Raw genomic sequence first — 26,216 nt, 5'->3', positions numbered from 1 at the left:
TATTAATAAGTGATACGAAACGGGACGATTGCACAAATCAGTATTAAAGAAAGCGAAGGAAGGGAAGACCTCGATTTATTGGAAAGGTTCTGGGAAAATACAACACACCTGTTAAGGAAATCTCATGAAAGACGCTAGTGCGACCAATTCTAAAAGCATTATTCCAGTGCGTGGAGTCCTTATCAAGTAGGCATCACAAGGAACGTCGAATGAATTCAGAGGGGCGCTGCTGGCATCTTATACACTCGGCATAGGCAATACGAAAAATTTAACAGAAATTCTCGTGCAACTTAAAAGGGAATCCTTGGAAGAAAAACGTCCTAAATCTCTCGAAATACTGCTGGAGAAATTTAGAGAATTGTCTTTTGCGCACATGAGTCCACAGCCGCTGCAAATTTCTTGAAGGAAGTCATTGTCCTGCGTAGGCTATTTTTATTTTTTAACTAAACATTTTATTTCCTTCCTCTTTTACTATTATCTGATTTTGCCCTGTTTGGCATTTTCAAGCTACCTCCGTCAAATTGAAAAACTGTAGTCACCTATCTTCAACACATTAGTACGGAGGGAACTTATTCTAATGATTTGTCTAATACATGTTACTTAAGACATAGTGATAACGGTCACAACACACACGTGAATTCCATATGTAAAATGATAAAGTGGACCCAAAGCGCGAGTCTGTCACTTTGCCTGCGAATATTAAAATTAATAGTTCATATTTCAAACTTCCTGGCAGATTAAAACTGTGTGCCCGACCGAGACTCGAACTCGGGACCTTTGCCTTTCGCGGGCAAGTGCTCTACCAACTGAGCTACCGAAGCACGACTCACGCCCGGTACTTACAGCTTTACTTCTGCCAGTTCCTCGCCTCCTACCTTCCAAACTTTACAGAAGCTCTCCTGCGAAAGTTTGGAAGGTAGGAGGCGAGGAACTGGCAGAAATAAAGCTGTGAGTACCGGGCGTGAGTCGTGCTTCGGTAGCTCAGTTGGTAGAGCACTTGCCCGCGAAAGGCAAAGGTCCCGAGTTCGAGTCTCGGTCGGGCACACAGTTTTAGTCTGCCAGGAAGTTTCATATCAGCGCACACTCCGCTGCCGAGTGAAAATCTCATTCTGGAGTTCATATTTCAAATAAAAAAGTCTAAAAATCATTTTACATACAGAATTCACATCTGTGTTGTGCCCGTTAACATCACTTTCATAAGTACAAGTAGCCTTTATTAGAGATGCCATTGCACGGAGCTTCCTCCCACTAATGTGTTGAAGATAAGATACGTGATCACAGTTTTTTCACTGTGACTGAGGTAGCCTAAAAATGCCAAACTAAGCGTAAGTTGCTAATAGCGAAAAATCATGAAATGAAGTGTTTATTTTAAAAATAAAAGGAGCCTACACAGTCCAATGATTTCCCTCGAGAAATTTATAGAACCTGTATTCGAAGCTGACTGTGCGAACATCATCCTGTCGTGACCGTGTATCTCGTATAGGGATCACGAGGAAAACATAAGAGATAAGGACGCTTACAGGAGCATACATTGAAGTGACAGCAATCATGGGTTAGCGATCTGCAAATATACGGGTGGCGATAGTATCGCGTTTGCGTGGTACAGAAGGGCAGTATTGGCGGTTCAAAAGGCTCTGAGCACTATGGGACTTAACTTCTGGGTTTATCAGTCCCCTAGAACTTAGAACTACTTAAACCTAACTAACCTAAGGACATCACACACACCCATGTCCGAGGCAGGATTCGAACCTGCGGCCGTAGCGGCCGCGCGGTTCCAGACTGTAGCGTCTAGGACAGCTCGGCCACCCCGGCCGGCAGTATTGGCGGAGCTGTTATTTTTACTCAGGTGACTCATGTGAAAAGGTTTCCGTCATGATTATGGCCTCACAACGGGAATTAACAAACTCTGAACGCGGAATGGTAGTTGGAAACACGGGGCATTCCATTTTGGAAATCGCTGGGGAATTCAATATTCCGAAATCCACAATGTCAAGAGTGTGCCGAGAATACCAGATTTCAGGCATTACCACTCACAACGGACAACGCAGTGACCGACTGCTTGGGCTTATCCACCGAGAGCAGCGGCGTTGGCGTAGAGTTGTCAGTGCTGACAGACATGACAGTACTGCGCGGAATAACCGCAGAACTCAATGTGGGACGTACCGCGAACGAATCCGATTGAACAGTGAGGCGAAATTTGGCGTTAGTGGGTTATGGCAGTAGACGAGCGATGTGAGTTCCTTTGCTAATAGCACGATATTGCCTGCAGCGCCTCTCCTGAGCTCATGACCATGCCGGTTGGACCCTAGAGACTGGACGACCATGGCCTGGTCACATGAGTCCCCATTTCAGTCTGTAAGAGCTGATGGTAGGGTTCGAATGTGGCGCAGACCCAACGAAGCTGTGGACCCAAGTTGCAACAAGGTGCTGTGTAAGCTGGCGGTGGCTCCATAATGTTGTGGGCTGTGTTTACGTGGAACGGACTGAGTTTTCTGGTACAACTGAACATAACATGGGCTGCAAATGGTTATGTTCAGCTACTTGGAGAACATTTGCAGCCATTCATAGACTTCACGTTCAAAAACAGCGATGGAATTTTTATGGGTGACAAGCCACAACCGTTCGAGACTGTTTTGAAGAACATTCTGGACAGTTCGAGTGAATGATTTGGGCACCCAGATCGGCTGACATGAATCTCATTGATTATTATGGTATATAATCTAGGTGTCAGCTAGTGGACAAAATTCTGAACCAACAACACTTCCATAATTGTGGAAGGCTATAGAGGCAGCATGGATCAGCATTTCTGCTGAGGACTCCCACTGACATGTCGAGTCCATGCCATGTCGAGGCGGGCAAAAGGAGGTCCGACACGACATTAGGAGGTATCCCATGACTTTTGTCACATTTTATACACGGTGTCCCAGGAGGAATGATTAGTATTCCAGGATATGACAGGAACGACCATTCGAAGCAAAAATGTCTAGTAAACATGGACTCTAAAACGCATACCTTAATAGCTACAAGCATCTGTTCATTAAGAGAGATGTTTTACAGTAGCGAAGATGGCCAAGTGCCCATAGTTGTTAATGTATGCATTTTAGAGCTCATGTTTACTAGTCTGTTTAGCTTCGAATAGTGTTTCCTGTCATAGCCCTGTATATTGGCCATTTCTCCTGGGGTGCGCTGTATAGTAATTTTTCAAAATGGTTCAAATGACTCTGAGCACTATGGGACTCAACATCTAAGGTCATAAGTCTGCTAGAACGTAGAACTACTTAAACCTAATGACATCACACACATCCATACCCGAGGCAGTTCGAACGTGCGACCGTAGCGGTCGCACGGTTCCAGACTGAAGCGCCTAGAACCGCCTAGACACACCGGCCGGCAGCCATTTTTCCCTTGCTCCATATGCGAATGGAATAGGAAAGAAAATCAATAATACTGGTAGGGTTTAACCTCCCACGCAATGTACAGAGGTGTGGGGAGGAGATACGGTGATTTACATCTACCGTGAGTTGTAAATACAGATATAAGAAAAGGCAAGTATACATTACTGTGCTCTAAGTTCTGCTAGAAATTTTAAATCATCTATATTCTCAGTAAAACAAAAAAAGTCTCTCAGAAATACAGCTTAGCAGTCCATGAGCATTTTAGATCACGTTGATGACTCCTATTCAGGGTAAGAAACGAAAGAGAAGAACATTAGAAAATTGGTAATTTGTGGTAAGGTCTTATGGGACCAAACTACTGAGGTCATCGGTCCCTAAGCCTACACACTACTTTCCCTAACTTTGAATTACGCTATGGACAACACACGCCCATGCCCGAGGTAAGATTCGAACCGCAGACGGGGGTAACCGCACGGACCGTGACAAGGCGCCTAAGACAGCGCGGCTACCACGCGCGGCGAAAAACTTTAATCCAAAAGTTTGTTCGAAAGCTTCAACAGTTTGTAGAGTGGTAGGAATGTTACAGACTGTTGAAGACATCATCGTAGCGAATACGTGTATCCTTATGTTAGTGCAACTGGCGGAATACGAAACAATTCGTACAGAAATGAGATAGGGAAAGAATGAGGTAGAAGGGAACTACAGCGGTAGAACCAGACATGGATAACATTCTCCTGATAGCAGAAGGTAGTTGGAAAAGAGTTTGTTTATTTTTTAAGAAATTGATGAAAAAAGGTGAGGCTACAGTAGCCTTGTGAGCATTAAGCACACTGTGTTGATTACGACACGAAAACTCTTCGTCTAGTGGTTAGGGCTACTGGTTACTTACGTGTAGGTCCCTGGTTGGATTGTTAGTGGTCGCCCCTGGACAGAGAGTGCTGGAAATGCGTGACACGGGTCCACTCAGGCTACTGGGCCCAAGTGAGAAACTGCTCGCGTAAATATACAGTGAACTTGACACGCAAATCGAATAGTGACGTTGAATGGAAAGTCTTCCAAGAGAATGTGAGACATGCAACATTTTTCTTGTTTCCTTTAGGACATGAAGCCACAAAGCAGACTTTGTATGATGCTTATTTCTAACATAATTATACTTCTCTTACCTTTCGTTCGAACGAGAAAATTGATGTATTTGGGACAGCACAAAAAAATTAACGAGTTTTGTCCTAACCACAAAGGTCGAAAAACATATCAAGGAAGGCTGAGACACAAAAAAGAACGTATGTGGCGTTCCTTTGTCGTGCTTTGAGTCTGTTGCAAGCCTCGCACTTATTGCGTGCCTCTTACACCCACGAAAGCACGTGACCTGCCATACAGCATTCCACTCAGTTTCAGATAACGCATGAAGAGACAAGCGACAGGCAGTCAGTAAGAAAACGGCGCAGTAGCGGCACTCAGGAACGGAATATAATAAGCGTCTCTACTAGCACCTAGTGTTTCTCAGGCGGTTTTCAGGTATCATCGCCACCTTAGACATTTTCCGAGCACAGGATGAGAGGAGATTACTGTTTAATGTCTCGCCTACAACGTGATTATTGGAGTAGAAGCTCGGATTAGGGAAAGCTGGGAGAGGAAATCGGGTGTCCCCTTTCAAAAGAAGCATCCAGGCATTTGTCTGAAGCGTCCTAGGGTAATCACGGAAAACATAAATCAAGAAAGCCGGACGCGAGTTTTAGCGGATGATGCTGTAGTATACAGAGAAGTTGCTGCATTAGAAAGTTGTAGCGAAGTGCAGGAAGATCTGCAGCGGATAGGCACTTGGTGCAGGGAGTGGCAACTGACCCTTAACATAGACAAATGTAATGTATTGTGAATACATAGAAAGAAGGATCCTTTATTGTATGATTATATGTTAGCGGAACAAACACTGGTAGCAGTTACTTCTGTAAAATATCTGGGAGTATGCGTGCAGAACGATTTGAAGTGGAATGATCATATAAAATTAATTGTTGGTAAGGCGAGTACCAGGTTGAGATTCATTGGGAGAGTCCTTAGAAAATGTAGTCTATCAACAAAGGATGTGGCTTACAAAATACTCGTTCGACCTATACTCGAGTATTGCTCATCAGTGTGGAATCAGTACCAAATCGGGTTGACGGAAGAGATAGAGAAGATCCAAAGAAGAGTGGCGCGTTTCGTCACAGGGTTATTTGGTAACCGTGATAGCGTTACGGCCGGCCGCGGTGGCCTCGCGGTTCTAGGCGCGCAGTCCGGAACCGTGCGACTGCTACGGTCGCAGGTTCGAATCCTGCCTCGGGCATGGATGTGTGTGATGTCCTTAGGTTAGTTAGGTTTAAGTAGTTCTAAGTTCTAGGGGACTAATGACCACAGCAGTTGAGTCCCATAGTGCTCAGAGCCATTTGAACCATTTGATAGCGTTACGGAGATGTTTAGCAAACTCAAGTGGCAGACTCAGCAAGAGAGGCGCTCTGCATCGCGGTGTAGCTTGCTCGCCAGGTTTCGAGAGGGTGCGTTTCTGGATGAGGTATCGAATGTATTGCTCCCCTCTACTTATACCTCCCGAGGAGATCACGAATGTAAAATTAGAGGGATTCGAGCGCGCACGGAGGCATTCTGGCAGTTGTTCTTCCCGCGAACCATACGCGACTGGAACAGGAAAGGGAGGTAATGACAGTGACACGCAAAGTGCCCTCCGCCACACACCGTTGGGCGGCTTGCGGAGTATAAATGTAGATGTAGATGAACCGTCGTCCTCTCGAATGCGAGTCCAGTGAGCTAACCACTGCTCCATCTCGCTCGGTACTTCTCCGAACAGTCGTCTCTATGGTAGTTACGTAAATCTCCTCCCCCGTCAAAAAATAAATACATAAAAATCCTTAATGTAAGCTTTATACTAATCAGTAAATCGCGGACACCTTTTGTAACGTGAAAGGTCGCGTCTCATTCCTATTACGGTGTTGAGTCGTCTCGGTTACCCCATCATCTGATTAGCACTTATGGATGCGGTGGAAGGAAACTTCTAGGCGATTGCATCATTATCTTCCTTTTTCAGATGGAAAAATGCTTCACGTCGAAAGAAATGGAGTTTATTTAAGTACCGTATCTCCGGCCTCCAATTTGCTACCTGTAACTGCTACAGAAGACCGACACAAACTATTATGTGTACGCTACTGCTGAGCATACATAGCGCTGAAACCCAGGTTATTTCGTAGAACAAAATTTGCTGGATACACTGGGTGATCAAAAAGTCAGTATAAATTTGAAAACTTATTAAACCCCGGAGTAATGTAGATAGAGAGTTAAAAATTGACACACATACCTGTAATGACGTGGAGTTTTATTAGAACCAAAAAAAAATAAAGTTCACAAAATTTCCAACAGATCACACTGGACAGAAAAACTGCTACCGTGACGGGTGACAGGTACGTCGATATGTTACAGAATCGCATCATCCCCAGCCTGGCTGATAAACATCTGCTGGAAAGTAAGATGTTTATGCAGGATGGCGCACCACCCCATATTGCTAGACGGGTGAAAGAGGTCTTGCGCGCGTCGTTTGGTGATGCTCGTGTGCTCAGCCGCCACTTTCGTCATGCTTGGCCTCTCAGGTCCCCAGACCTCAGTCCGTGCGATTATTGGCTTTGGGGTTACCTGAAGTCGCAAGTGTATCGTGATCGACCGACATCTCTAGCGATGCTGAAAGACAACATCCGACGCCAATGCCTGACCATAACTCCGGACATGCTTTACAGTGCTGTTCACAACATTATTCCCCGACTACAGCTATTATTGAGGAATGATGGTGGACATATTAAGCATTTCCTGTAAAGAACATCTTTGCTTTGTCTTACTTTGTTATGCTAATTATTGCTATTCTGATCAGATGAAGCGCCATCTGTCGGCATTTTTTGAACTTTTGTATTTTTTTGGTTCTAATAAAACCAGATGTCATTTTAAGCATGTGTGTCAATTTGTACCTCTCTATCTACATTATTCCGTGATTTATTCAATTTTTCAAATTTATACTGACTTTTTGACTACCCTGTATATTCCTACCTCACACCAATGGGATGCTATCGAGCGCCAGTACATATCCTATAAAAACCCTTCTAATCTAGCGAAAAATTATCTGTGGAACTTACCTCCACGAATGTATAAAGTACACTCCTGGAAATGGAAAAAGAAAACATTGACAGCGGTGTGTCAGTCCCACCATACTTGCTCCGGACACTGCGAGTGGGCTGTACAAGCAATGATCACACGCACGGCACAGCGGACACACCAGGAACTGCGGTGTTGGCCGTCGAATGGCGCTAGCTGCGCAGCATTTGGGCACCGCCGCCGTCAGTGTCAGCCAGTTTGCCGTGGCATACGGAGCTCCATCGCAGTCTTTAACACTGGTAGCATGCCGCGACAGCGTGGACGTGAACCGTATGTGCAGTTGACGGACTTTGAGCGAGGGCGTATAGTGGGCATGCGGGAGGCCGGGTGGACGTACCGCCGAATTGCTCAACACATGGGGCGTGAGGTCTCCACAGTACATCGATGTTGTCGCCAGTGGTCGGCGGAAGGTGCACGTGCCCGTCGACCTGGGACCGGACCGCAGCGACGCACGAATGCACGCCAAGACCGTAGGATCCTACGCAGTGCCGTAGGGGACCGCACCGCCACTTCCCAGCAAATTAGGGACACTGTTGCTACTGGGGTATCGGCGAGGACCATTCGCAACCGTCTCCATGAAGCTGGGGTACGGTCTCGCACACTGTTAGGCCGTCTTCCGCTCACGCCCCAACATCGTGCAGCCCGCCTCCAGTGGTGTCGCGACAGGCGTGAATGGAGGGACGAATGGAGACGTGTCGTCTTCAGCGATGAGAGTCGCTTCTGCCTTGGTGCCAATGATGGTCGTATGCGTGTTTGGCGCCGTGCAGGTGAGCGCCACAATCAGGACTGCATACGACCGAGGCACACAGGGCCAACACCTGGCATCATGGTGTGGGGAGTGATCTCCTACACTGGCCGTACACCTCTGGTGATCGTCGAGGGGACACTGAATAGTGCACGGTACATCCAAAGCGTCGTCGAACCCATCGTTCTACCATTCCTAGACCGGCAAGGGAATTTGCTGTTCCAACAGGACAATGCACGTCCGCATGTATCCCGTGCCACCCAACGTGCTCTAGAAGGTGTAAGTCAACTACCCAGGTCAGCAAGATCTCCGGATCTGTCCCCCATTGAGCATGTTTAGGACTGGATTAAGCGTCGTCTCACGCGGTCTGCACGTCCAGCACGAACGCTGGTCCAACTGAGGCGCCAGGTGGAAATGGCATGGCAAGGCGTTCCACAGGACTACATCCAGCATCTCTACGATCGTCTCCATGGGAGAATAGCAGCCTGCATTGCTGCGAAAGGTGGATATACACTGTACTAGTGCCGACATTGTGCATGCTCTGTTGCCTGTGTGTATGTGCCTGTGGTTCTGTTAGTGTGATCATGTGATGTATCTGACCCCAGGAATGTGTCAATAAAGTTTCCCCTTCCTGGGACAATGAATTCACGGTGTTCTTATTTCAATTTCCAGGAGTGTACTTGCAGAACCAGTGCCTTGACGAATTTTCAAAGTTTTGCGTCCCAACTTTTGGCAGACATACTACTGTTTGTATGATCATAATGTTCTGTTCCTGTCAGAGAGAGATTGTCAGACTTTTAGATCTTCAGAAAGCAATGATACTGCAAATAAGTTTCCAATTACTGCAAACGAGTAAAGTACTTAAGAGTGAAGAGATTAGACAAATACAGGAACAGTAGGACTCAAATTTCAGTTCGTCCTTGTCCGTTCCAGCTTTATGCTTCGTCTCTAATGATGTCCCAGTCAGCGGGACATTATTCTAACACTAATTTTGCTGGAAAAGCGCAAACGTAACTCACTCTTAATTAATTTACCTTTTCTGTTGATTCTGTTAAAAGTTACGGGACTCGAACCCGGAACCTTTGCCTTTCGTGAGCAAATGCTCTACCGGCTAAACTGTCCAAGCAGGGTTCCCATACCTTTACTGCACGTCTCTCCTACCTCCCAGACTTCACATAATTCACAATTCCTCCCGCCCACCTCACATGATTAGTACTGCGGTCTTACACGCGAGAAGCTAAAGTTCTGGGTTCGTGTCCCGGTATGGCAGTCAGTTTAGCTGGTCACTTGGTGGCCATGTGGTAAATGCAACCAGTCTTTTCGAATTCGAGAAGCAGAATCTTACCACTGGACCACTTCCCTAGATTAAACACTGTAATTAGATATTTTATTTATCGCCTATTTCACCAATTTCATATCTGTTCGCGAATGGTACCTGGGACAAGAGATTTTCAGTACTCCTCGCTATTCGCCAAAATTTCTTTAATATTTGCCTCTGACCATTACTCGCGATGTAAATTGGAGGATATAATACCCGTTTCTTTCCCCCCTCCCTTAATACAGCTAGGTAATGATCCCAGAACAACCTACAGTTCTCAAGAAGTGGTCGAAAGAAGAATTACAAAGTGGCCTCCCCAGCCGATGAGTTGCTCGTCTCTAGGATTTTTCCGATAAATTCGTACTTTGTATATGACTCTCTTACAGCTAGATTTGCAGCATCACCAACCGAAATTACCGTATTCTAAGAAAACACGGTGTGAAGTATGTTCCATCTCAGATTTTTGCCCTTTTATGTCCTATAAAGGATGATTTTAGTTTGCATAATGTGACTGCCTTCCCTATCCCGTCACACAGATCAGACCATCAGGACCTTGGAGGAGCAGTTTACAGAGCATAAACATTACACAACTTCTAACAGCCGGGCAATACTGGTTCCGCAGAACATTGCCTTGCGGTCATACTCGCTTGCACTTCCAGCTGTTGGGGTGGTGTTATTAACAAAGCTGTTGAGACTAAATTAGCAACTGACCTTATTAAGGGAAACGTAGGTTTTGCTTAATTCTACTTGGGATCTCCCAGGTCAAAGAACAGTGAGACAGAGTTAAAGCTTGCGTGTGTGCTCGGGGCAGGGTCGGGAGGATTCTGCGTATGCCGCATTAAGGTCGCTTCACAGACATCAGTGACGCAGCACTGCCGTGACCGGTCCGCTATACCGCCGACGCGTTTTAGGATATTGTTCTAGGAATTTAAAGGACAATGCTAACAGTGCTCCCGCTGACGGCTACAGTGATGGCCGTATTTAGTGCGGACGATATTTTCTCACTTCATGGCCACGGCACGGTCAGGTTGTTCAAATGGCTCTGAGCACTATGCGACTTAACTTTTGAGGTAATCAGTCGCCTAGAACTTAGAACTAATTAAACCTAACTAACCCTAACTAACCTAAGGACGTCACACTCATCTGCCCGAGGCAAGATTCGAACCTGCGACCGTAGCAGTCGTTCGGCTACAGACTGTAGCGCCTAGAACCGCACGGCCACTTCGGCCGGCGGTCAGGTTGTTATTGTTGCCGCCCTGTAGTAGTTTATCATCATAAACATGGATGACGAAAAACTTGCTGAATTAGTGAGCAACTATCCTCTGTTGTATGGTCTCTGCAACCCCAAGTACATGGAAACAGAGCTTTCTTTCTTTCTGTCTTTCTTCCTTTCTCAGGGCCTTTGTCCCGCTCCAACGCGGGTTCGGGTTTATTAGTATGGATTTGGCAGTGTTAATTGCAGAGGGTGGCCGGATTCCCTTCCTGACGCCACGGCGAACCCCCAGAGAAGGAAGTAGTGTACCCCAGCTGTCTGCGGCTAGTTTAAGTCATGAAATGGTGCGAACGTTTGCAAATGTCTGAGTCGTGGAACTGAGGCGGAGCTTGGGGACCAGCCCGGTATTCACATAGTGGGATGTGGAAAACCGCCTAAAAACCACATCCAGGCTGGCCAGCATACCGGCCCTCGTCGTTAATCGGCCGGGCGGATTCGATCAGGGGCCGGCGCGCCTACCGGAGTCCAGGAAGCAGAACATTAGCGCTCTCGTCTACCCTGATGGGTACATGGACACAGAGCTGAAGAACAGAATAAAATACGCCGGCCCTGTGGACGAGCGGTTCTAGGCGCTACAGTCTGGAACCGCGCAACCGCTACGGTCGCAGGTTCGAATCCTGCCTCGGGCATGGATGTGTGTGATGTCCTTAGGTTAGTTAGGTTTAATTAGTTCTAAGTTCTAAGGGACTGATGACCTCATATGTTAAGTTCCAAAGTGCTCAGTGCCATTTTTTTAATAAAATACGATTAGAAATGAAAACTGGGAAGTACATACGTGTATATTCCTGATTTTACATCAATGAATAAAACCACCTACGTAAAAGATTACAGCCAGAGTGCTGCCTATAGCTGTAACATTTTCTTCCTAAATGCCCAGACATCAAGAGCAAATTAGTTACATTTAACGCCTGCAAGTGGAAACAAACTTATGGAGAATTTCCTTGTATAATTAAAGAACAGTGATTCGGTGTTCGAAGGAACTAGAATAGAAAAGTGTTTCTCATACAAAGTTCCTATAATGCACATTTCATAAGAACCTTTAGCGATGTTCTTACGGATTTCGTCTGTCGGAGTAGACGTCAATTCATCCATCGTATTTACTGTAATTATCTTGCAGGTCTCTCGTATTATCTTGTGAACTGTACTATGCCGCATGCGATAACTAAGGGAAATCTCGTTCATTGCCTCTCCACTGGCCAAACATCTTTAAAAAAGGTAGGCGGTAGGTATGTAACAAAGAAAGATTTCACATGTGGTCTTTGTGGTCATGAATCAGTATCGCGCCAATCAGAAGAGAACACTCAATACTATGCAACAGCAGTCAATGATGGATGTTTATTTCATATATTTAGTTACCAATTAACTGTCAAAGTTATACACTAACCAACCTCAAGCAAACGGCGAGCCTTCCTATTGATGTGTTGGCTTTTCTCCGATGTGTGTTTAGCTTTTTCAGATGAACTTCCAACTTGTTCAGTAGTAAGAGGAATGAATTTTCTGACATTCTGAAATATTCATAAAACTTTGTTCCATCGTCCATCAATTTACTGTACAGAGTTGCAAAAAATGGTTCAAATGGCTCTGAGCACTATGGGACTTAGCTTCTGAGGTCATCAGTCCCCTAGAACTTAATACTACTTAAATCTAACTAACCTAAGGACATCACACACATCCATGGCCGAGGCAGGATTCGAACCTGCGACCGTAGCGGTCGCGCGGTTCCAGACTGTAGCGCCCAGAACCGCTCGGCCACCCCGGCCGGCTACACAGTGGCGAGTTTCCTTTCTGTTGCTCTCTTTTTCCACGCCTGAAGAACCCACTTCCGTTTTTTCACTTGTGTTTCCTCTCCTTCATCCAGAATCGCAGCAACCAGTGTGAGATCGTCGTCCGAGAACTTCGCCATCCAGGCCGCTATGAATAGACGTCACTGTGGCATCATGGGCGGTACAATTACGGGCCACTTACGGAACTGTCGCGTCACTGATATAGACTATGTGAAGCGGCTTTTATGGTCGTAGGCCGGCGTAGCCCAACCTACCGAGGATTTAAATTTCCTTGCATGTGTCTAGTAGCATCTGCGCCTTGCAGTGGAAATAAGACATCGAACACAAACGTCAGCTAAACACTTGGCGCTTGTGTGTCTGGCAGCGGGAGTGGGACCAAAGTAATAAAGGCCATAGAGTGCACCCCTCTTTTGCCCAACATCAGGGGAAGGTTACGGATGAATATGCCAATCTTGCTCTTGGCATTGTTCATTTCCTCATTGGTCATGGCCAGTATCTAGTGGACCTATAGAGCGTATCGCTTCCTGCGGGCGGCAACTACCGAAAAAGTGGGTTACGGGCGGAAAAGTCCCACCGTGGTTTAACAGTGCAACTCGGAGATGGCCCAGGAAGTAAAGCCAGTTGCACTCGCGGTACAAAAAAGATCGGCAGTATGAGGACAGGCAAAAGTTAGTAGAGATTCGTACTGCTGTAAAAAGAGCGATGCGCGAAGCATTCAACCACTACCACCGTCGTACCTTACCAAAAGATCTTGCTGAAAACCCAAGGAAATTCTGGTCTTAAGTAAAATAGGTAAACGGGTCAAAGGCTTACATCAAGTCACTCACTGATCAGTCTGGCCTGGCAACGGAGAATAGGAAAACGAATGCTGAACTTTTAAATTTAGCATTTGAGAAATTTTTCACACAGGAGGTTGGTACAAACATACCACCGTTTGAGTCTCGTACAGATTCCCGTATGGAGGACATAGTGATACACATCCCTGGGGTTGTGAAGCAGCTGAATGGGTTGAAAATAAATAAATCGCCAGGTCCTGATGGGATTCCAGTTCCGTTTTACAGAGAGTACTCTACTGCATTGGCTCCTTACTTAGCTTGCATTTATCGCGAATCTCTTTCCCAACGTAAAGTCCCGAGCGACTGGAAAAAAGCGCATGTGACGCCTGTATATAAGAAGGGTAGAAGGACGGATCCTCGAAATTACAGACCAATATCCTTAGCATCGGTTTGTTGCAGGATTCTCGAACATATTCTCAATTCGAATATAATGAATTTCCTTGAGTCAGAGAAATTGCTGTCCATGTATCAGCACGGCTTTAGAAAGCATCGCTCCTGCGAAACGCAACTCGCCCTTTTTTCACATGATATCTTGCGAACCATGGATGAAGGGTATCAGACGGATGCCATTTTCCTTGACTTCCGGAAAGCGTTTGACTCGGTGCCCCACTGCAGACTCCTAACCAAGGTACGAGCATATGGGATTGGTTCTCAAGTATGTGAGTGGCTCGAAGACTTCTTAAATAATAGAACCCAGTACGTTGTCCTCGATGGTGAGTGGTCATCGGAGGTGAGGGTATCATCTGGAGTGCCCCAGGGAAGTGTGGTAGGTCCGCTGTTGTTTTCTATCTACATAAATGATCTTCTGGATAGAGTGGATAGCAATGTGCGGCTGTTTGCTGATGATGCTGTGGTGTACGGAAAGGTGTCGTCGTTGAGTGACTGTAGGAGGATACAAGATGACTTGGACAGGATTTGTGATTGGTGTAAAGAATGGCAGCTAACTCTTAATATAGATAAATTTAAATTAATGCAGATGAATAGGAAAAAGAATCTTGTAATGTTTGAATACTCCATTAGTAGTGTAGCACTTAACACAGTCACGTCGATTAAATATTTGGGCGTCACATTGCAGAGCAATATGAAGTGGGACAAGCATGTAATGGCAGTTGTGGGGAAGGAGGATAGTCGTCTTCGGTTCATTGGTAGAATTTTGGGAATATGTGGTTCATCTGTAAAGGAGACCGCTTATAAAACGCTAATACGACCTATTCGTGAGTACTACTCGAGCGATGAAACTAAACTGGAAATCACAACAAAATAACTAACAATCAGGGACTTACACAAATGGGGAAAATTAAATGAACTAACAGGCCACACCTCCAAAACAGAATGCACGATCTATAAACAGAAGAGGCCTTACAAGCATCGTAGCAGTCGTCGAGGAGACGACTGAGTTAGTCCAGATGACAAGCCCAGTACAACGGAATATTCCAACACCGAAACAGTGGACATAACACACGAATAAGATGAGGTAGACATCCAACTATAAGAGCATTAAACACCGATCAAACCACATAGCCGTATGTTATATAACCGTTGACGATTATTGTATCAGGCGCCACGTGAAACCTGTTACTGTAATGACACAGATTTTTAGCGCATAGCGTGGTTAAAGAACAACCGAGCTAGGTGGCACAGTCGTTAGCACACTGGACTCGCATTCTGGAGGACGACGGTTCAAATCCACGTCCAGCCGTCCTGATTTAGGTTTTCCGTTATTCACCTAAATCGCTTAATGCAAATGCCGGGATGGATCCTTTTAAAGTGCACGGCCGACTTTCTTCTCCATCTTTTCCTATTCCTGTGGGACCGACGGCCTTTTTGTTTGGTCCTCTTCCCCAAATCCATCACCGGCCGGAGTGGCCGAGCGGTTCTAGGCGCTACAGTGTGGAGCCGCGCGACCGCAGGTTCGAATCCTGCCTCGGGCATGGATGTGTGTGATGTCCTTAGGTTAGTTAGGTTTAAGTAGTTCTAAGTTCTAAGGGACTGATGACCTCGGAAGTTAAGACCCTTAATGCTCAGAGCCATTTGAACCATTTTGAACCCAAATCAACCAATCAATAAGTGTGCAGCATACACAACATACATCAATAGTAGTCATTTATCACACAGTATGCAAACACCAAGTAGAACCTAGAATGAAGTAGACTAGCGATCCAACATACCTCAGTAAGTAATCTTGGGAGGCACTGCACGGGGTTGTGGGACTCGAGATGACATTTCTAGATCTCTTCCCTGGGCAGCGTAGCTAAAGGGACCTCCACTACTCAATTTGTAGATGATGGAAAAGAGCCACCGTGATACAACAACCGAGTTAGAAAACTGCTGCGGAAGCAAAGGAAACTTCACAGCAAACATAAACATAGACAAAGCCTTGAAGACAAACAAAAATTACACGAAGTGAAATGTAGTGTAAGGAGGGCCATGCGAGAGGCGTTCAGTGAATTCGAAAGTAATGTTCTATGTACTGACTTGGCAGAAAATCCTAAGAAATTTTGGTCTTATGTCAAAGCGGTAGGTGGATCAAAACAAAATGTCCAGACACTATGTGACCAAAATGGTACTGAAACAGAGGATGACAGACTAAAGGCTGAAATACTAAATGTCTTTTTCCAAAGCTGTTTCACAGAGGAAGACTGCACTGTTGTTCCTTCTCTAGATTGTCGCACAGATGACAAAATGGTAGATATCGAAATAGGTGACAGAGGGGTAGAGAAACAATTGAAATCGCCCAAAAGAGGAAAGGCCGCTAAACCTGATGGGATACCAGTTCGATTTTACAAAGAGTACGCGAAGAAACTTGCCCCCCTTCTTGCAGCAGTGTACTGTAGGTCTCTAGAAGAGCGTAGAATTCCAAAGGATTGGAAAAGGGCACAGGTCATCCCACTTTTCAGGAAGGGGCGTCGAAAAGTTGTGCAGAACCATAGACCTATATCTCTAACGTCGATCAGTTGTAGAATTTTGGAACACGTATTATATTCGAGTGTAATGAATTTTCTGGAGACTAGAAATCTCCTCTGTAGGAGTCAGCATCGGTTTCGAAAAAGACGATCGTGTGAAATCCAGCTAGCGCTATTCGTCCACGAGACTCGGGTTTCCAGGTAGATGCCGTGTTTCTTGACTTCCGCAAGGCGTTCGATACAGTTCCCCACAGTCGTTTAATGAACAAAGTAAGAGCGTATGGGCTATCAGACCAATTGTGTGATTGGCTTGAAGAGTTCCTAGATAACACAACGCAGCATGTCATTCTCAATGGATAGAAGTCTTCCGAAGTAAGAGTGATTTCAGGTGTGCCGCAGGGGAGTGTCTTAGGACCGTTGCTATTCACAATATACATAAATGACCTTGTGGATAACATCGGAAGTTCACTGAGGCTTTTTGCAGATGATGCTGTGGTGTATCGAGAGGTTGCAACAATGGAAAATTGTACTGAAATGCAGGAGGATCTGCAGCGAATTGACGCATGGTGCACGGAATGGCAATTGAATCTCAATGTAGACAAGTGTAATGTGCTGCGAATACATAGAAAGATAGATCCCTTATCATTTAGCTACAACATAGCAGGTCATAAACTGGAAGCAGTTAATTCCATAAATTATCTGGGAGTACTGTAAGTAGGCTGTTCACATTTTCTTATTGGTAACGCCACGTAGCGCTCTGTATGAAAAATCACTGGCTGTGCTATGCGCAGTCTGTGGCTGGTTTGCATTGTTGTCTGCCATTGTAGTGTTGGGCAGCGGCAGCTGGATGCTAACAGCGCGTAGCGTTGCGCAGTTGGAGGTGAGCCGCCAGCAGTGGTGGACGTCGGGAGAGAGATGGCGGAGTTTTGAAATTTGTAAGAATTGGTGTCATGAACTGCTATATATATTATGACTAGTGAGGTAAATACATTGTTTGTTCTCTATTAAAATCTTTCATTTGCTAACTATGCCTATCAGTAGTTAGTGCCTTCAGTAGTTTGAATCTTTTATTTAGCTGGCAGTAGTGGCGCTCGCTGTATTGCAGTAGCTTGAGTAACGAAGGTTTTTGTGAGGTAAGTGATTTGTGAAACGTATAGGTTATTGTTAGTCAGGGCCATTCTTTCGTAGGGATTTTTGAAAGTCAGATTGCGTTGCGCTAAAAAATATTGTGTTTCAGTTTAAGCACAGTCGTGTACAATTTTTCTAAGGGGACGTTTCATAGTACACATTAGGAGTGACTTAAAATGGAATGATCATATAAAGTTAATAGTCGGTAAAGCAGATGCCAGACTGAGAATCATTGGAAGAATCCTAAGGAAATACAATCCGAAAACAAAGGAAGTAGGTTACACTACGCTTGTTCGCCTGCTGTTTGAATACTGCTCAGCAGTGTAGGATCCGTACCACATAGGGTTGATAGAAGAGCTAGAGAAGATCCAACGGAGAGCAACGCGCTTCGTTACAGGATCATTTAGTAATCGCGAAAGCGTTACGGAGATGATAAACTCCAGTGGAAGACTCTGCAGGAGAGACGCTCAGTAGCTTGGTACGGCCTTTATTGAAGTTTCGAGAACATATCTTCACCGAGGAGTCAAGCAGTATATTGCTCCCTCCTACGTATATCTCGCGAAGAGACCATGAGGATAAAATCAGAGAGATTAGAGCCCACACAGAGGCATACCGACAATCCTCCTTTCCACGAGCAATGCGAGACTGGAATAGAAGGGAGAACCGATAGAGGTACTCAAGGTACCCTCCGCCACACACCGTCAGGTGGCTTGCGGAGTATGGATGTACATGTAGATTTGTCCTATCTTCTTTTATCGCTCTTCTTGTCTCAATTCTTTTTCCGTTTTATAATTTCTCATTTACAGTCTGAAGTATAATAGTTTTATAAGTATGACACAGCTCCCATTTACATAAGAAAGAAGACAAAAAATATCCATTAGTCTCCTCTTCCCGTCGTGCTGCAAGGGCAACAGAGCCCGCGGCCTCAGCCACGTAGAATAAGAGCTGCACTGGGGGTGGGGTTGTTGGTTCCGGCTAAGTGGACTGAGTGGAGCACTACGGTCTGCGCAAAACTTATTAGATGGCGCGCCCTAGTAGGCCAGCTGCAGCGTGCAGCATGTCGAAATATCGGCGCTTCTATAAGACAATCAATCAACTGCATTCCAGTAAGTCGTATGAAAATTTTATACGCTGGGAGAAACTATGTTGTAGCAATGGCTTTCCCAAAATCAACAATACATGGAATTAATCTAGGCAACCTTTTGGATCTCGTGAACGAATTGAAAACTACGTTCCACCCAGTCGGTTGGTTGGTTGGTTGATTGGGGTTGAAGGGACCAAACAGCAAGGTCATCAGTCCCTTGTTACAAAGACGGTCAGTTCCGACAGAGGGACAGCTCAGGAGAGTCAAAAAACGATAAAGGTAAAAGGTAAAAGGTAAAAGGCTAAAAAAGTGCAATTGTGTCGTCAATGATAAAAACACAAGTAGGGAAGTCAGTAAATGGGCAAACTCAAGAGAGGAAATATCCCACCTGTGAAGCAGTACAAGCAAGACCACATGCTATTTAAAAGCGTTCAACCGCCAGAGTGTAAAAGGGCGGATTGTAAAAGGGATTAAACAAACCTAAAAAGCGATAAAAACAGTAAAAGGGAAAAGAGAAGGAACATGGCCAGGGAGGGGAGTCAGGAATCTCCAAGCACAGCCTACAGTGGGAGACATCCCAACCCTCACCGCCCTGCCCCTACTCCAGAGGGAGATGAAAATCCTTAAAACTGAGAATAAAAACCACTTTCACGGAGGAAACTGAGAACCAGTTCAACCATCCGGGAATCGTTTGCTAATATTAAGGGTAAAGTGCAGGGAAGTCTGTACTTAGTACGCAGAGCTAAAAGAAGGGGGCATTCCACCAAAATGTGGGCCACTGACTGGGAAGCTCCACAACCACAAAGTGGGGGTGGCTCACCACGCAAAAGAAAACCATGGGTCAGCCTGGTATGGCCGATGCGAAGACGACAGAGGGTGGTTGAGTCCTTTCGCGAGAGGCGTAAGGAAGAACGCCATGGGACAGGTGTCACCTTAATCGCACGAAGTTTATTAGACAAGGAGGTAGCCTCCCAGGATGTGGCCCATGATTGCGCAAAGTGGGATTTGAGATGAAGCCGTAAATCCGCCACAGGAGGGGTGACAGGGAATGGGGGGTAAGTGACTGCTCCCCCAGCCAAACGATCAGCAAGCTCATTTCCTTGGATGCCCACATGGCCAGGGACCCAAAGGAAGCTAACAGAACAAGCAGCATGGTGGAGATCAGCGAGATGGTCATGGATGGAGGAGACCAAGGGATGACGGGAGAAACACTGGTCAAGTGCCTGAAGGCCACTCATTGAGTCTGTACATAACAAAACGCGATTGAGCTTGGACTGTTTAATAAAGGCCAGGGCCCGGGAGACCGCCATCAATTCTGCAGTGAACACCCCACATGCATTTGGCAGGAGATGATTTTCCATGCCTACAGAGGAGGTGAAGGCATAGCCCACACGATCAGCAGATTTAGAGCCATCAGTGTAAAAAACAACAGCATCCCGAAACTCAGATAAAATGCGGCGGAAAAAACAACGGAACACCATCGGGGGAACGGAATCTTTCGGACCTCGGCAGAGATCCATCCGAACTCGGGGCCGAGGAACTAACCAAGGAGGTGTGTTGGGGAGGGAACGTGGGATACAGGAAAAGGAAGGAAGCTGAAAATCACGGCGAAGAGACGCTAGGCGGAGCCCAACCGGTAAACCCGCCCGAGGGCGGGAGTCAGGTGGGCGACTTCCTTGGGCAGGGAACAGGATAGAATAGGAAGGATGAGTGGGAGAGGAACGGACAGCGATTGCATACGAAACCAGAAGCTGGGAGCGCCGAACGGAAAGGGGGGGGATCCCAGCCTCAACCAGGAGACTATCTACAGGGCTAGTCGGGAAGGCACCGATGGCCAAACGGATACCACGATGGTGGACCGGATCCAAGAGGTGCAATGTAGAAGGGGCAGCTGAACCGTAAACTTGACAACCATAGTCCAAGCGAGACAACACTAAGGCCCGATAAAGGTGGAGGAGAGTGGAACGGTCAGCACCCCAAGAGGTGTGGGCAAGGAAGCGAAGGACGTTTAGTTTACGGAAACATCCTATCTTCAGGCGTCTGATATGAGGCAGCCAAGTGAGTTTGTTGTCGAAAAGAAGGCCAAGGAAACGAAACTGTGGGACCACAGGTAATCGTTGTGCATTGAGATAGAGCTCTGGATTGGGGTGGACTGTCACACGGCGACAAAAGTGGACCACTCGCGATTTTAAAGGAGAAAACTGAAATCCGTGTGAGATGGTCCATGCAGAGGCACGCCGTATAGCACCCTGGAGCTGACGCTCTGCAGCGGCCATCGAAGAGGAACTAACCCAAATGCAGAAATCATCCACATACAGAGCAGGAGTGACCAAAGGACCGACGGAGGCCACAAGTCCATCTATAGCAATGAGGAACAGAAGTACACTCAATACGGAACCCTGAGGGATGCCATTCTCCTGGGTTCGCGGAGAACTTAAAACTGTACCAACCCTAACCCTAAACGAACGATGAAACAAGAACTGGCGGATAAAAATCGGGAGTGGGCCCCGAAGACCCCACTCATGAAGTGTAAGTAAGATATGATGGCGCCAAGCCGTATCATAGGCCTTGCGAAGGTCGAAAAATACAGCAACCAAATGGCGGCGCTGGGAAAAGGCCTGCCGAACTGCGGATTCCAAGCGAAGTAAATGATCGATCGGAGACCGTCCCTCTCGGAAGCCACACTGGTAAGGGGACAACAGACGCCGAGATTCGAGGACCCAAGTGAGCCGACGGGCTACCATCCGTTCAAGTAACTTACAAACAACGTTCGTCAGACTAATTGGCCGATAGCTGTCGACGAACAGGGGGTTCTTACCGGGCTTAATGACGGGAACCACGATGCTATCCCTCCATTGAGAAGGGAAGTCACCCTGGAGCCAAATACGGTTAAATACCCGGAGAAGATGTCGCTGTTGTGGAGCACTGAGATGTTGAAGCAGTTGGTTATGAATGAAGTCTGGGCCAGGGGCCGTATCATGAGAAAAGGAGAGTGCGGAAAGAAGTTCCCATTCAGTAAAAGCGTCGTTGTATGATTCTGACTGGCTGGGGGTAAAACATAAGGCGGAAGCTTCGGCCCGCTGTTTCTGGGGAAGGAAAGCAGCCGGATAGGAGGCTGATGCCGACACTGTTGCAAAATGGGTCGCAAGGTTTTCCGCGAGAATCAACGGGTCCGTGCAAAGGCCATCCGGGAGGTGAAGACCCGGGAGGGTAGACTGCCGATGGCAACCTTGGAGAGAGCGAAGTGTAACCCATACCCGCGACAGAGGGACAGCAGAACCGAGGGAAGAAACAAAGCGTTCCCAACACATCCGTTTGCTCCGTTTGATTAAGTAACGGGCCCTTGCGCGAAGGCGTTTAAAGGTAATAAGATTGGCAACGGATGGATGCCTGTTAAGGTGTTGCAAAGCTCGACGGCGATCACGGATGGCAACGGCAATGTCCGAACTCCACCAAGGGACCTGCCGGCGGCGAAATGGTCCAGATGAGCGCGGGATAGCAAGGCTAGCAGCGTGAACAATCGCGTCAGACATGTCACGTATGACATCATCAATACCATCCGACAATGAGGGAGAAAAAACGACCTGTGCAGTATACAGAGGCCAATTGGCACGTTGGAAGGACCAACGAGGTGATCTGTCCATGGGGGAGCGGGAAGGGAGCGAGAGAATCAACGGGAAGTGGTCACTATCGCAAAGGTCGTCGTGCGGTGACCATTGTAGGGAAGGGAGGAGGGAGGGAGAAGAGAGAGAAAGATCAATGGCAGAAAAGCTACCATGACCGGCACTGAAATGGGTAGGGGAGCCATCGTTAAGAAGGCACAAGTCGTGGTCGGTAATAAACTGGTCAATGAGATGACCCCGACTAGATGGAAATGCACTGCCCCACAAGGGATGATGTGCATTAAAATCGCCAAGTATAAGGAAGGGAGGAGGAAGTTGCTGAAGGAGGGCACTTAAGGAGGCAGGTGTAGGAGTTCTGTCAGGAGGGAGATACAGATTGCAAATTGTGACTCCAGAGTCCAGGTGGATCCTAACAGCAACTGCTTCCAATGTAGTTTGGAGCGGAATCCACGTGCTGGCAATGTCCGTTCGGACCAACGTGCAAACTCCGCCAGACGCCCGTAGGGGGCCGACCCGATTTCGACAGAAAGCACGGAAGCCACGGAGGGTTGGTGAGTGACCACCAGTAAAATGAGTTTCTTGTAGAACCACACAAGCCGCAGAGTAAAACGAAAGAAGGGATTGCAACTCCGGTAGGTGACGGTAATAGCCATTACAGTTCCATTGGATAGCCAAAGAACGATGAGTCAATTGGGTGGTGAACAGGCTAATGTCAGTCATGCCGGTGGGTCACCACCCGTCACCGACAAGGAGGGGGCGACATCCATGAATAACAGGTCAGAGTTAGGTTGTGAAGATGGGGACGAGACCTCTGGCGATACCAGAGACTCCTTGTCCCGGGACTTGTGCTTCTTCTTTCTCTCTGTTTGGGATCGTGGAGGGCTGTGCAACAAAATGGAGCCAGCCACAGCAAGATCGGGAACAGAAAGAGAGCGGGCGATCTGGGGGCCCGCAGACCGTGGTTCTCGTGGTGGCCGCGTGGCAGCAGACCTTTGGCCTGGAAGGTGCCGGGAAGGGGGATCCCGCGAGGGGCGCCCATGACCGGCAGACGCCGAAGAAGCAGGACACTTCTCCAGCCGGGGAGAGGAAGCGGTGCCCGGGGGGGATGGTGTGGGAACCGCAGCGGGAGGGGGGAGGAAAGGGGTTCGGGACTGGGGTAAGGAATGAGGAGGAGGGGGTGGAGATACTGCTGAAGCATAACTAGTTGTCAGGGTCACTGGATGAAGGCGTGTATACTTTTTACGGGCCTCGGTATAGGTGAGACGATCAAGAGTCTTATACTCCTGTATCTTTTTCTCTTTCTGATACACTGGGCAATCCAGTGACCATGAAGAATGATTTCCACGACAATTTACGCACACAGGAGGGGGAACACAGGAACTTCCCTCATGGAACGGATGTCCACAGTCACCACAGAGTGGGGCCTGCGAACAGCGCGAAGACATGTGGCCAAAACGCAAACACTTGAAACATCGCATAGGTGGTGGGATGTATGGCTTCACGTCACACCGATAGACCATAATCTTGACCTTCTCAGGGAGGGTGTCCCCTTCAAAGGCCAAGATAAAGGCACCAGTGTCAACGCGGTTGTCCTTCGGACCCCTCTGAACCCGCCGAACCAAGTGAACCCCCCGCCGGCTTAGATTGTCCCGAAGTTCCTCATCAGATTGAAGGAGGAGGTCTCTATGGAAAATTACACCTTGCACCATGTTCAAGGACTGGTGTGGGGTAATTGACACAGGAATCGTACCAAGATGGGTACAGGCACGGAGAGCTGCAGACTGGGTAGCTGAAGCGGTTTTAATCAACAGCGACCCAGACCGCATCTTGCTGATAGAGTCCACCTCGCCAAACTTGTCTTCGATGTGTTCAACAAAAAACATAGGTTTCGTATGAGTAAAAGTATCCCCATCAGTTCTGGCGCAAACCAGATAGCGAGGGAAAGGTTTCGCCCCCAGCCGACGAGCCTGGCCCTCCTCCCAGGGGGTAGCCACGGAAGGGAAGGCGGAAGGGGCAGAGGAAGCAGCATGTGAAGAATCTTTTCCAGTCAAAGAGACGGCCGGAGAACGGCCAGAGTTGTGGACTCTTATGCGTTTCATGAGCATAGTGTCCGCCCTGATACCACCCACTCCGATCAGGGGCTCTCCTCATGGGCGCCACCCAGCCACAGCAAGGGCCGTCTGGCACGGCGGCCATTGCTGGGAGTTCCGATGCTCCAGGACGACAAGCAACCACTCCTAGGCTTACATGAGGAGGTCACAGCTCAGGTATCAGACGTGTGATCCCTGTGTTTTCAGGGGGCTCAACCAAAAGGGTACATAGCGACCCCACCACACGGGATGGCTACCGTGCTGGCTATGGACCCTAGCGTCAAACAACGACGTAAAGGAAACGATGGAATCAATGATGATGGCACACGCCGGAGACACTAGGTAAGGTGCTCTTCCCCAAATGGCTCACACTACGGAAGAAAATTTAGTGATGGAGGTCAAACCCCAGAGGGGACCAGAGAATACCAAAAGGATGAAGGAATTACAGAACAAGGCCGAATTGCAAGGTCAACAGAACCAGGAGAATAGCAGGGCCAACATAAGGAAGGACACCATAAGTAGGGACACCAAGAGAGGGAGAGGAGAGGTCGGAGGGAAGGATGAAGGACAGGAAAGGAGGGGAAGGGAAAGGAAATGCAGCCCGGAAAAAGAAGGAAGGCTGCAATAGCTCGGGGCCCCGTGCTCGCCACGCACGTACTCACGAAAGGACCGCGAGCCCCCTGGGGGGCCACCCAGTCGGTGCTTGCAGAATCTGCCTTGACATTTTCTCATGTTGCTCCAAATCGTTAGACTGTCACTGATCAATATGAAGGAGTCAAGTGATGGATTGATACTGTACTCAAAAGTGTATGGATATTTTTTGTGATATTCGTTCTGAATTTACCTACGACTACTTATCCAGGATTACTATTACTACTATTACTATTATTATTATTTTCGTCAAGATCCTGTAGGATCACGCACAGTGTTCTGTTTCATTTCAGTACTCTTTCTGATATTATACGATTCTTTCTTTTCACCAGTGGAGTCACTTTCTGCTTTTAGTCCACTTTGCCCCTACTTTCATTGAAACTTCGTTCTCTGACATCACATACCACTTGTATACCATATCGTTGTATATTTTTCTGTCTTCACTTTCTAGTGGATCAATCTGTGCTTTTTCTAGGTCAAGTTTGACCTGTGTGATTCATTATATTTTTGACTTGACCCCTCATATGTATGTCAGAATTCAGATGGTGAAAATTGTTGCTGGCAGCTTTATGACGTGCCTGTAGAATTGAAACCTTCTTTTACAACTGCTGCTAGGTTTGAAATTTTCTCTGTGGTTTTTCTAGAGTGTAATCTATATCCCCTCTTCTGTCAGAATCATGATTTTTAGATCTTCCTTCAGTATGCTTTCCATATCGCTTTCCGCATGGAGTGTTAATGTCTCGCTTGCATACATTATTTCAAGCTTGATTACTGTGTTGTAGTATGTGATTTTTGTGCGAATGTATGAAATGATCTGTATTTCTTACTAGCCTATACATGGTGTAACATGAAGCAGTGCAGATATTTGTATTGGTGACCGAGGACGGTGCGCTGAACAACATTACATCGGTATTTACTTCGTCTGCAGACTAATAATTATGTATTTAGGTTGGTTAGTACCTTTGAGTACATGTGGGGAAAAAATGGTTCAAATGGCTCTGAGCACTATGGGACTCAACTGCTGTGGTCATCAGTCCCCTAGAACTTAGAACTACTTAAACCTAACTAACCTAAGGACATCACACACATCCATGCCCGAGGCAGGATTCAATCCTGCGACCGTAGCAGTCGCGCGGTTCCGGACTGCGCGCCTAGAACCGCGAGACCACCGCGGCCGGCACATGTGGAAAGAGCAAACCACTAG

The 26,216-nt window shown here is 47.0% G+C and overlaps 1 protein-coding gene across 3 annotated transcripts in view; it reads right to left on the bottom strand.

Moving 5' to 3' along the window:
- The window catches only part of LOC126299177 (UNC93-like protein), a 400,303-nt gene that overhangs the window by 305,469 nt on the left and 68,618 nt on the right, over positions 1-26,216 (bottom strand). Inside the window, exon 1 of one of the 3 annotated variants that reach the window (XM_049990945.1) lies at positions 4,285-4,371. The exons of the other annotated variants lie outside the window; for them this stretch is intronic. The gene's annotated coding sequence lies outside the window, so the exon portion shown is untranslated. Of the gene's footprint in view, positions 1-4,284; positions 4,372-26,216 lie in introns of those variants that run through there. 3 annotated transcript variants of the gene reach the window in all.

This window comes from Schistocerca gregaria, chromosome X, assembly GCF_023897955.1.
Source record: "Schistocerca gregaria isolate iqSchGreg1 chromosome X, iqSchGreg1.2, whole genome shotgun sequence".
NCBI classification, from domain to species: Eukaryota; Metazoa; Arthropoda; class Insecta; order Orthoptera; family Acrididae; genus Schistocerca; species Schistocerca gregaria.
The sequence above is the reverse complement of the archived record's forward strand: the minus strand, read 5'-3'. Positions and strand labels throughout refer to the sequence as shown.